The 12,500-nt window shown below is 47.1% G+C and overlaps 1 pseudogene across 1 annotated transcript in view; it reads right to left on the reverse strand.

Moving 5' to 3' along the window:
* LOC310793773 (lysyl oxidase homolog 4-like) overlaps positions 1–12,500 on the reverse strand; it is a 34,379-nt pseudogene that overhangs the window by 12,581 nt on the left and 9,298 nt on the right. Inside the window, exons 5-8 of the transcript XR_014553949.1 lie at positions 8,656–8,694; positions 8,295–8,502; positions 2,423–2,603; positions 60–214 (exon numbers count right to left, since the gene is read on the reverse strand). The product of XR_014553949.1 is annotated as a lysyl oxidase homolog 4-like (transcript). The remainder of the gene's footprint in view (positions 1–59; positions 215–2,422; positions 2,604–8,294; positions 8,503–8,655; positions 8,695–12,500) is intronic.

The following is a 12,500-nucleotide window of genomic DNA, read 5'->3' on the forward strand; positions in this document are numbered from 1 at the left end:
GTGTGTGTGTGTGTGTGTGTGTGTGTGTGTGTGTGTGTGTGAGTGTGAGCATCTCTCACCGTCGCCTGCAGGCCGGTGTTGGGGACGTTGCAGCGGACCGCGACATCCTGGGTGTGTTTGATTTGGTACAGCGGCACCTCTCGGTAGTGACAGTCCATGATGGACCGCTCCCTGCCTGTACACTGCACACTGTTGATGTGGATGGGACCGGTACCTACAGGGAGGGTCAGTGAGTGAGGGCTGAGTCACATGTGTCTTGACCAGTGTTGGGGGTAACTCATTACAAAAGTAACATATTACATGTAATATATTACTTTTAGCAGTAACTCAGTAATATAACTTATTACTTATAGAATTTCAGTAATATTATACCAGTTACTTTGTCAAGTAACTCAAGTTACAAATTGAGTGCTTAAATCAAAGCACATATTTAAAAACTATACAATCATTTCCTAATCAAACTGTGTGTTTTTATGCAAATAACCACTATAGATGACAATAACAAAGGAAAATAATAACATTTAGAATTTTGGACTGTTTACACTGGTTCAAGGTGGTAGAAATTATTTTTCGGGATAGTTCCGGGGCGGCGATGTCATTCTGCTGCTGCTGTTATTTTGGTGAAAGTAATGCAAAAGTAGTGTAATAAGTAATGAGTTACTCTACACAGAAAGTAATATAGTAAAGTAACGTATTACTTTCAAATGAAAGTAACTAGTAATATGTAGTATATTACATTTTGAAAGTAACTTGCCCAACACTGGTCTTGACTAATATTAGGCCACATGCAAAAATGCTGACATGCACATGCGTGCACATACGCACATACAGGTTGTAAAACGTGATGGCTATTCAAACTGGGCCATCGGCAGCCGCAACTACGACACCGCAGAGAGAGAGAGAGAGAGAGATGAAAAGAGCAGACATGATCAGAGCCTCTGATGTGGCTGATCCGCAAAACAGAACTTAGCCAGAGAGCTCTCTGTCCAAATTACACTGTAGTATACTGCACATTGCCCATCAGGATCATGTTTTATACACTAAAATAGATACCAAACTGCCAAATGCAGGAAAAGTCTTTGAACGTGTCTGTTTGCGTAGGTGTGTGAGGCCCAGGCCCGAGAGCCTATAATTTGGGCTCAAATAGCTAATGATGTCATCGAGCGGAGCTGGGAGGACGCGTCGTCGCTAACAGTCGGTGCCTCTGGCTGCCCATCTTCTCTGACTGCGCCCTCACATGGTCACCGCAATGCATAGATCCATCCGATTCTAATATATGTCCCTGTGGCCACGACATCAGGGAAAACTGACTTGAAACTTGTCTTTGGAGGGATGGGAAAGCCAGAATGCTCTGACATTTAATCGTGTTCTTTATTTAGACCCTAACAGCAGCAGCACAGCACCTTCTTTAATAGAGTCCTAAAAGTAGCACTCAAGTCGTTTATATAAATGAGTTCATAAAGAAAAGTAGAGAGAAGCACCGTTACAGGATGTGCTTATGTGCTCACTGGGGCAACAGAGATAATGGGAGGAAATGGATGTGATTATAGAGTTACTGCAGAGGTACAGCGAGAGAGAGAAAACAGGATAATTTAGTATGTGAAAGTAGGGTCTATTTCCTACAAATAATCTATTATTATTAGAGAACTTTGTGCGCATGCCCATGCCCCCACAACTTGTGCCAAAATGATCACAATCTTTCTGAATGTTTGGTCCAAATATGCACCCTGCTGCTGATTGCTTGACATCCTGGTTTCAAAGCTGGTTGCAAACATTTCACATACAACAGGTTTATTTGGACAACAACAACGCTGCTGCTTTGGCCGCTGGAACCGACTAACATAGTTTACACTCTTCTAATTGGTCACGGGTGGAATTCCACAACAATCAGCGTCTCAGCAAGAAGTAGAACCAAGCCAGGCTGTAAACATTTTCACTGGGTTTATTTGTCCGCACGGGCCCGTTACTGTGTAACGCTGTTTAGGAACAGACATTTTTAAGTCTGAGAAACTATGTTTAGTCTAAGAGGATCACTGACCAAACCCTCTCTCATACTCAGGGTGCTTGGTGTACTTGGTGAACTGATTCAAAGTCGCTACCAGAACTCAACTGATTATCACCAGTCAGTTGTCATTACACTCTTAACAGTACCATGACTCTTATTCCATGAATGAAGTTATCCAAATATCATGAACGAAGTTAGCCAACCACTCTTAGGCCAATAGTTTAGTGTTTTGTTTAAACGCACACACTTCTGCAAGCCTGAGTTGATTCCTAGTCAACTGGTCAACATTGAATGACATTTTGAAGAGCACCAGAGAGATTGAGAGTGCAATGTGTGTGTGTGTGTGTGTGTGTGTGTGTGTGTGTGTGTGTGTGTGTGTGCATGTGTTTCTGTGTGTGTGTGTGATGTCCATCTCACCCTGTCCCAGTTGCGCCCTGTTGAGGGCCTCTTTTGCTGTCCCGAAGCCCAGCTCCCTGCACACGACGCTGGCTGCGGTCAGGCTCCACAGGTGGTCAGACACCGAGCCCCACTTGCCCTCCCTCAGCACCTCCACACGGCCCTCGCCCAGCCGCGGCCCGGCCTTCAGGCGCGCCACTGGCTGGAGGGGAGAGAGACGGTTGGGATCACAGAGGAGGGATGAGGAGGGAAGAAGGGTGCGTTATGGGTGCGTTAGTCATTTCAAGTCTCAACGCAAACTGCATTTTGAGGGTATCTATCCGGAAACATAAATAGCTGTCGTGCAAACTTAGTCCTGAGGTGCTGAGTGGGCTGTTACAAGCCAGCAGTGTCAGTAGACTGGTCCTGCTGCTCACCCTGTCGTTCTACTGGTCCTGCTGCTCACCCTGTCGTTCTACTGGTCCTGCTGCTCACCCTGTCCTTCTACTGGTCCTGCTGCTCACCCTGTTGTTCTACTGGTCCTGCTGCTCACCCTGTTGTTCTACTGGTCCTGCTGCTCACCCTGTTGTTCTACTGGTCCTGCTCACCCTGTTGTTCTACTGGTCCTGCTCCTCACCCTGTCGTTCTACTGGTCCTGCTCACCCTGTCGTTCTACTGGTCCTGCTCACCCTGTTGTTCTACTGGTCCTGCTCACCCTGTCGTTCTACTGGTCCTGCTCACCCTGTTGTTCTACTGGTCCTGCTCCTCACCCTGTTGTTCTACTGGTCCTGCTCACCCTGTTGTTCTACTGGTCCTGCTGCTCACCCTGTTGTTCTACTGGTCCTGCTCACCCTGTTGTTCTACTGATCCTGCTGCTCACCCTGTCACTCTACTGGTCCTGCTCCTCACCCTGTCGTTCTACTGGTCCTGCTCACCCTGTTGTTCTACTAGTCCTGCTGCTCACCCTGTTGTTCTACTGGTCCTGCTCACCCTGTTGTTCTACTGGTCCTGCTCACCCTGTTGTTCTACTGGTCCTGCTCACCCTGTCGTTCTACTGGTCCTGCTCCTCACCCTGTTGTTCTACTGGTCCTGCTCACCCTGTTGTTCTACTGATCCTGCTGCTCACCCTGTTGTTCTACTGATCCTGCTGCTCACCCTGTCGTTCTACTGGTCCTGCTCACCCTGTTGTTCTACTGGTCCTGCTCCTCACCCTGTTGTTCTACTGGTCCTGCTCACCCTGTTGTTCTACTGGTCCTGCTCACCCTGTCGCTCTACTGGTCCTGCTGCTCACCCTGTCGTTCTACTGGTCCTGCTCACCCTGTTGTTCTACTGGTCCTGCTGCTCACCCTGTCGTTCTACTGGTCCTGCTCACCCTGTTGTTCTACTGGTCCTGCTCACCCTGTCGTTCTCTCCCCCTCTTTGTTTTCTTCCCCTTCTCGGCCGGTGCCACCGATGCGCCCCGCGGAACTTTCATATCACTTACAGACTACATCTTTTCATTTTCTTCTTGGCTATATTATCTTGTTCCCCTGAACTATATCACTCACAGACTCATTCCTTTTCTTTTCTCTTTTTTGGGATATTCTATTTCGTTCCCCTGAACTAAAGACTCAACCGACTTGTTATTTTTGCTTTTTGCTCCAACTGAAATGTTTTATGGTCACTCACGATTCAGTAGGTCATGGGTCGGCTTGGTTCCAGCCTTAAAACTCGTTATATAAGGACTTTTCTAAATGTCTATGGAGAAAATGAATGGGGAACTCTCTTCCGTGGCTTTGAAACGTCACGGAAAGTCACGTGACTGTTGAGCTCTATTTGAACTCTGCAAATCTTTAGCCTGGCATCTATTGCATCACAGCCTGCCCTGCAGGGGGGATCCCTAGTTGCATCACAGCCTGCCCTGCAGGGGGGATCCCTAGTTGCATCACAGCCTGCCCTGCAGGGGGGATCCCTAGTTGCATCACAGCCTGCCCTGCAGGGGGATCCCTAGTTGCATCACAGCCTGCCCTGCAGGGGGGATCCCTAGTTGCATCACAGCCTGCCCTGCAGGGGGATCCCTAGTTGCATCACAGCCTGCCCTGCAGGGGGATCCCTAGTTGCATCACAGCCTGCCCTGCAGGGGGATCCCTAGTTGCATCACAGCCTGCCCTGCAGGGGGATCCCTAGTTGCATCACAGCCTGCCCTGCAGGGGGATCCCTAGTTGCATCACAGCCTGCCCTGCAGGGGGATCCCTAGTTGCATCACAGCCTGCCCTGCAGGGGGATCCCTAGTTGCATCACAGCCTGCCCTGCAGGGGGATCCCTAGTTGCATCACAGCCTGCCCTGCAAGGGGATCCCTAGTTGCATCACAGCCTGCCCTGCAGGGGGATCCCTAGTTGCATGACAGCCTGCCCTGCAGGGGGATCCCTAGTTGCATCACAGCCTGCCCTGCAGGGGGATCCCTAGTTGCATCACAGCCTGCCCTGCAGGGGGATCCCTAGTTGCATCACAGCATGCCCTGCAGGGGGATCCCTAGTTGCATCACAGCATGCCCTGCAGGGGGGATCCCTAGTTGCATCACAGCATACCCTGCAGGGGGCTCCCTAGTTGCATCACAGCATGCCCTGCAGGGGGATCCCTAGTTGCATCACAACATGCCCTGGAGGCGTGATTTCTATTCGCACATAGGTTACGCAATAACCACGCCCTGTGCCCGCCTACGCAGCAGTCAAGCACCGGGATTGGCCAGGAGCAAGTCTTTTGTGAAAACCAATTTTTGAGGGGTTAAACTACTTGGAGTCATTATAAATGGAGTCATTATAAATGATGACGTATGGGAAAGTCAATGTAATAATAGTTGTGTTGAAGAGGACTCTTGTTGTATTGTGTGGTTAATTGAAAACTAATGATGTTTGTCTCTGCATATAGGGCTGCATCCTTCAATGGGGGATTCATGTCCCTGCTTCTGGCACCAGGACTGCTGCCTACATACTGTAACTGGACCCATTTGCAGGGGCTTAGCCTACTGTATGTGTTTGGTTTAGTTCAGTTTTGTCTTGTCTTGTCAAGTTTTGAATAGTGATCTGTTTATTAAGGACAATAAAACCTTTTCGAGTCGTTTGTTGGGGAAAGCCATAACAAAACTGCCTAGAGATCCATTGTGGGGGGTGAGAGAGAGGACAAGAGAGATAGAGAGGACAGGGAGAGAGAGGACAAGGCAGGGAGAGAGAGGCAGGAGAGAGAGGACAAGGCAGGAGAGAGGACAAGGCAGGAGAGAGAAGAGAGAGGACAAGGCAAGAGAGAGGACAAGGCAGGAGAGATGACAAGGCAGGAGAGAGAGAGGACAGGGAGAGGGAGGACAAGGCAGGAGAGAGAGAGGACAAGACAAGGCAGGAGAGAGAGAGGACAAGACAAGAGAGAGAGAGGACAAAGGACTTCAAGGCAGGAGAGAGACTAGAGAGCCCAACCACACCTTCTGACCTCCCCCTCCAACCTGTCACCTCTAGCCCCTTCCCGTCCTCCAACAAAATTCCCTCCTCTGCCATCTATCTATCTATCTCCCGGCCTCCTTCCTCTCACCCTGTTCGCACTCAACCACTCTACTACCATCTCTGCAGGGACTGACCCGCAGAGGAGAGAGGCGAGCAGGCACAGTCCCTGCAGAGATGGTGAGAGTGGTTGAGTGAGAACACAGTGAAGGAGGGAGGCCGGGAGATGGCAGGGGAGGGAGGGATAGGATGAGGGGGATGGCCGATGGGGGGGAGGGGTGGGTTTAGACGACTTCAAATCCCCTGCAGGAATCGAACCTGCACTTCTCCACATACAATGCGGTTGTTAAGGTGACCGCCTTAAGCCCTAGACCACCAGCTAAGTAACTTACAATGGATCTCTAGGCAGTTTTGTTATTGTCTTTCCCAATGAAAGACTTGAAAAGGTTTTAGTGTCCGTACCGGGATTCAAACCACAAACCTTTGGGTTGGAAGGCATGGTCTTTCACCACTGGACTACAGCCCAACTCAAACACACAGAACATGCAGCAAGTCAAATAGATGTGCTTAAGATTAGGGTTTTCTTAACCACGACCATACCCTAACACAATTGATATGGTGGTGGTGGTGGTGGGGGGTGGGGGTGGGGGGGGATATATATATTTTTTTTAATATTTTGTTTTAAATTATTAATATTATTATTTTCACATTTACTAATCATTAACCACTCTATTCAGGAATTTACCGACTAATCAGCAACTATCTAATGATTAACTAATATATTCACGAACTGACATGTATTAATCATTAAAGAAACAGTTAACTACTCTGAGTCTGCACTGAGTGCTCATAAGTGTCAAAATAAAAAACCATATTCAAACATAGGCAGAATGGTTCCAGGTCCATGTTTATCACCAGGCCGTTATTGAAAACAAGAATTTGTTCTTAATTAACTTGCCTGTTTAAATAAAGGTTGATGATGATACCATAATGTTAGCACAACAATACAAAACTCACAGCAACAAGTAGACCAGTGGTTTATTGATAGTATTCTGTGACATCACCACACAGACATCTTGGTCTGATTGTAATCAATTAACAGGTGATTAACAATCTAATTACACACACAGACAATGAGCTGTGTGTAGTGTAAAGTGCCATATTGGTGGGAAATGCATGTGACATCATGGGAATACTATGAATAGACAAGTCCAAGTGAATCAGTTGTTATTAAGCTTTATACGAGGCGGACGAGAGTCTGTTGTGGCCTTCACCTTGTCAGTCTCACGTGAGCATGGGCGCCTGGCCAATCCCGGCGCTTGACTGCTGCGTAGGCGGGCACAGGGCGTGGTTGTTGCGTAACCTATGTGCGAATAGAAATCACGCGCCCTGAAGGGGGATCCCTAGTTGCATCGGGCCTCACAAGGTTTCTCCTCTCTCTCTTTTTTCTCTCCCAAAAAAGCATTTCTTTTTAATATATATGTTTTTTTTTAGGTTTGAGGCAAACCCAGGGGTCCAGTCCCCGGGGCAGTTTTTCGTACGTGCATCTAGTGGTGACCCTAGCATGCCAAGATCTGGCAGTCAGTGGCCATGCCCCGTGGCTGACAGGGAAAATAAAAGTCTTTAGCATATTTGTAAAGATTGCCAGAGTTGGAGCAGATCTACTGTAAGATCCTCCGCAGGTTTATTCCAGCTACAGTGTATGTGTAGCATCATAACGGAACGCGGCTTCACTATATTTTGTTTTAATTCTAAGAACAGTTAGCAGACCAGTCCCTGATGATCTAAGACGTCTAGAGGGTTCGTAATGTGGAAGCTAGTCAGAAATGTATTTTGGACCCAAACCATTAAGTAATTTGTAGACAAGTACATTTTGAAGTAAATTCTAGGACACAATGACAGCCAATGCAGAGACTTTAGAACTGGAGAAATATGATATGATATTGCCATTGATATATATTGATATCGAGAAATATCCTTATGATTATCATAAGGTATTGATTTCAACCGTATCGCCAAGCCCCACATATCCTATTTGTTTTATCTTCTCCCCCCTGTTCTCTCCCTCCTCTCTCTCCCTCTCTTTCTTTCGCTAATATAAGATTGTTCACACCTGTTTATTGATAGTGCTTAGCTGGACTTATCTAGACACTATCTGTAAACCCCTCTGAGACATGAATTAGGGCGATACAAATAAACTTGACTTGACCATCTTTCTTCCTTCATCCATCAAGTGTAAACCAATCAGCTAGGGAAAGAAAGAGAGTTTGATTTGATGGGCAGGGTTGACCGGTGTGATTGTAGTGGTTGGAATTTTTCTGTACATCTGGTACATGATTAAAAGTAAATATATTCAATTTTCCAGGAAGTTAAAGTAATTCAATATCTTATGGAAAAATACAATATAATATTTATTTTCAGTTTGTATATTTTCTGCCACACTCACCTGCACGGCTGGCGGAGCAGGCGGTCTGCCAGAGCGGGTGAACTGGGATCCAGGGACACAGCGGACCACAGCGTGCATGCCCCCCCGACACGGGACATCGCTCCTGGAGAGGGACAGCTGAGACTGGCACTGGGACAGGGAGGCCTCCACCCCCTGACACTGCACCTTCTCCACCCAGTACGCCTTCTTACTGGACTGTGTCCTCAGCCTGGTTTTGGGGCGAGAGATTTTCGTAATCATAGCAATCATGAACGTGATTACAGCCAAAGTTACGAAAATGACGATGATGATGATGATGATGATGATCATCATCACATGCAGAGTTGAACACGATATCGCAAAGATCAGATGCTGATTTTACCTGGAGGATGGATCGGCTAGTTTGGAGTCCCACAGTTTCCTGAAACACACAGAAAGAACATCACAGTTCAGACTTTCATTGGGAAATTATAAAACTGCAGCCTCTAACCTTGATCTACTTTTGGCTCTACATGATAAACAACCAGTTATCCTACACTCTCTCATTTACTGTCCTCACATCTTTATCATCTCTCAATCTTCAACTGCTCCTGTGTCCTCCAGCTCAATCTAATCTTTCTTTATTCATCCTCCTTTCTTTCATTTTTTCCATTTAAAAAAAAATCTTTTTACCTACACCCCATAATGTACTCTTCAATTCTATCTCTCAAAGCTGAACGCTGTAAATATGCAGGAGACACAACGGTCTGGAGAGGGTGTGTGGTGGTTTTGTGGTTAAACACAAGCCTCAAGAGAAAGAAGACGGAAAGAGAGAGAGAAAGAAAGAGAAACAGAGAGACAGAGGGACAGAGAGAGAGAGAGAGAGAGAGAGAGAGACAGACAGAGGGACAGAGAGACAGAGAGAGAGAGAGAAAGAAAGAGAAACAGAGAGACAGAGAGAGAGAGAGAGAGAGAGAGAGACAGAGGGACAGAGAGAGAGAGAGACAGAGAGAGAGAGAGAGACACAGAGGGACAGAGAGAGAGAGAGAGACAGAGAGAGAGAGAGAGAGACAGAGGGACAGAGAGAGAGAGAGAGAGAGAGAGAGACAGAGGGACAGAGAGAGAGAGAGAGAGAGAGAGAGAGACAGAGGGACAGAGAGAGAGAGAGAGAGAGAGAGACAGAGAGAGAGAGAGAGAGAGAGAGAGAGAGAGAGAGAGAGAGAGAGAGAGAGCCCTAAAGGCTCCACATAATTCCCTCTCTCTCTTTCTTTCCTTTTAAACCGGCACCAACTTGCTGTGTCATTTTTAGTTCCTCCATTCATGGGTATTTCTGTTTGAATGTTTGTCTATATGTCTACAGTACGCCTGGTTCGGGACGTACATGTGGAAAAATACTATAAATATGCACAATGTGCCATACATTAACCCATGCTAACAGCCTTATTGAGGTCTGCCAACTTCCACATGGTTTTCAAAACTGTGTCCAGTTTCTTGGCTATTACCTTAAACTAGAGGCACATCGTAAAAGTAAACACTGCATACAAAAAGAGGCTCCCTGCGCGTGAGCACGCACGCACGTCACACGCACGCACGCGCGCACGCACACACACACACACCACAAATGGATGAATTAAGACCTCACAGTGGAGGAAAGAACGGGAGAATTCAATAAAAGCATGATTCACAAACCAGGCCGAGTCTGGGAAGTATCCGTCTGTGACATACGCAAAACACACACACACACACACACACACACACACACACACACACACACACACACACACACACACACACACACACACACACACACACACACACACACAAGCTGACCACGGCACTTGCATCACCCGGCATAACCACAGACAGGTGCAGGGTGACTGACCGACGCCCTTGATTGTGACCGAACTCAATGAGTCACAACTCCAATTATTGACAGGAGGAGAGTTGACCATATAACCATATACATGTTTTGTATGAAATATTTGGCTATAACTATAAGGTGGACGATGCTTCCTCTCCAGGAGGACCCCGGTCTCCCAGTATTCCACTGTCCACTTGTTCATTATGCTCATTCCCAATATGGGCTGCTGACTGGGCTGACGAGGCCTATGAGGAAAACCACACTAGGAAGCAACCCACAGCCAGGGAGACTGGGGAGCATTTGCAGCAGAAACCACATATGGAACAAGAGGCTAAAGTCAGGGAAATATGTCAGATCATTCTGCCTTGAGACGTTTTGTCAGCTAAAGGAAACTTCCACCCTGTTGTAGACATATCAGCATTTGTTGTTGTTGTTGTTGTTTTGTCATGTTATACTATAGCCTACTGTAATTGACTTTTTTTTTGTCTGCCCATGTTCCTTCAACCTGCCTCAGCTGTGTGGGTGTGTGTGTGTGTGTGTGTGTGTGTGTGTGTGTGTGTGTGTGTGTGCGTGTGCGTGCGCGCGCGCGTGTGTGCTTACGTGCGTGCGTGCATGTATGTGTGTGTGTGTGTGTGTGTGTGTGTGTGTGTGTGTGTGTGTGTGCGTGTGTGTGTGTGTGTGTGCGTGCGTGTGTGTGTGTGTGTGTGTGCGTGTGTGTGTGTGTGTGTGTGTGTGTGTGTGTGTGTGTGTGTGTGTGTGTGTGTGTGCGTGTGTGCGTGTGTGTGTGTGTGCGTGTGTGTGTGTGTGTGTGTGTGATCATGGCAAAATGTGGTCCTGGAGACATCACTAAAAGCCAAAATGAGCGTCACTTCCTGCCTTTCTCTGGGCACCAGCATCTGAAGGAATATGAATGGTGGTGAACGGCGAGAGACAGTGCTTTTTTGATCCCGTTTGAATTGTGCCACGGGGAGGAACAATTTTGTCAATTTAAAAGAGAACTATGCATGTCAAGAAAGTCACAGTTTGTCCTGAAATTGAAACGCAAGCTTTTGTCAATCAACTACATCTCTCGTGTCGCACATTATACGTCACACCATCAACAACAATGGACTGGCGAGAGAGAGACGTCACTTACGCGACTGGCTGTGCGTATAGTCTTTCTGATTTATAACTTATAGTGCCACGGTTTTACCACAAACTGCGACTTTCTCGTCTTGCGGAGTTATCTTTTATATTGACAAACATGACTTGTGTTACTCCCGTGTCACAATTCAAACAGGATAAAAAAAGGTAGCGTATCGCTCCGTTGACAATCTTCAGACGCTGGTGCCCAGAGAAAGGCAGGAAGTGACGTTCACTTTAGCTCTAGCGGGAACTAGAAAACTTTTCTTTTTTCTTTTTTGCAAAATTGTGCAAGATTTAGTCAGGAGAAGTTTACAGGTGTGTTAGTTTACAGCAAAATGAAGGCCGAGTTCAAAAATGGCCGTGATCCGAGCAAATTGTCAGTGGAGAAATGGACTTTAACTTCTTCTACACTGAATCTCTACTGAGGCTCTTTGATTTTGAGGGACTGACACCAAAACCTCACATTTACACTACATTGTTTTTACAGTAAGAGGATATCCAAATCTTTCAGGTTGTTGAAGACTGTTGGTGTTATGGATCCCATGACATCTGACTGGAAATGTGTGTGTATGACGAGTTGTGCATGCTTCCACATTATGTGTTTGCTTGCGTGCAAATCAGTCTGTGTGTGTGTGTGTGTGTTGTGTGTGTGTGTGTTGTGTGTGTGTGCGCGCGCGCGTGCGTGCATCAGCTATGTGTGCGTCTATATGCTTGTGTGGCAATTTAAAAAGTTTCATAACTCTGTGGTAAATTAAAAGGAGAGAGACAGACTATAAGAGGGTGTTAGTTCACGGGACAGGGAGCGGGTGGGTAGGTGGTGGTGGTGGGGGGGGGGGGGATGGGGCGACAGGGGGAGGGAGTGCTACCCATATAATTGCCTGAATTGCTTGCCAGTGTCTATTGTGCGGTCGCGCAGTAGCATGTTGGTTCACACACACCAGACATGGAAATATGCACGTCGTACATATCAACTTTCCCTGCCTTATGCCTCTGTAAAAAAGAAGGCTTTTTTAAAAGCTCATCACGCGGCATTATTATGACTGGATACTGGCAAACAAGGAGCCAGTGATGTAAGATTGCCGTTTCTGTGAACTGGGCAACTTTTATGAGATGCACATAACTTCTCGGGCAAGAGCATGTTTCTCATGGCTTTCAGAGCTTAACACATTTGCGTTGCCCGCTCTGAGCAATGCGTCATTAGGATAAGGTGAGTCCCCGTTTTTTGGCGACCTGTCCTCGGCTGGAGCTGTCTGTCCCCCCGA

This window comes from Poromitra crassiceps (assembly GCF_964638095.1).
Source record: "Poromitra crassiceps genome assembly, chromosome: 19".
NCBI lineage: Eukaryota > Metazoa > Chordata > Actinopteri > Beryciformes > Melamphaidae > Poromitra > Poromitra crassiceps.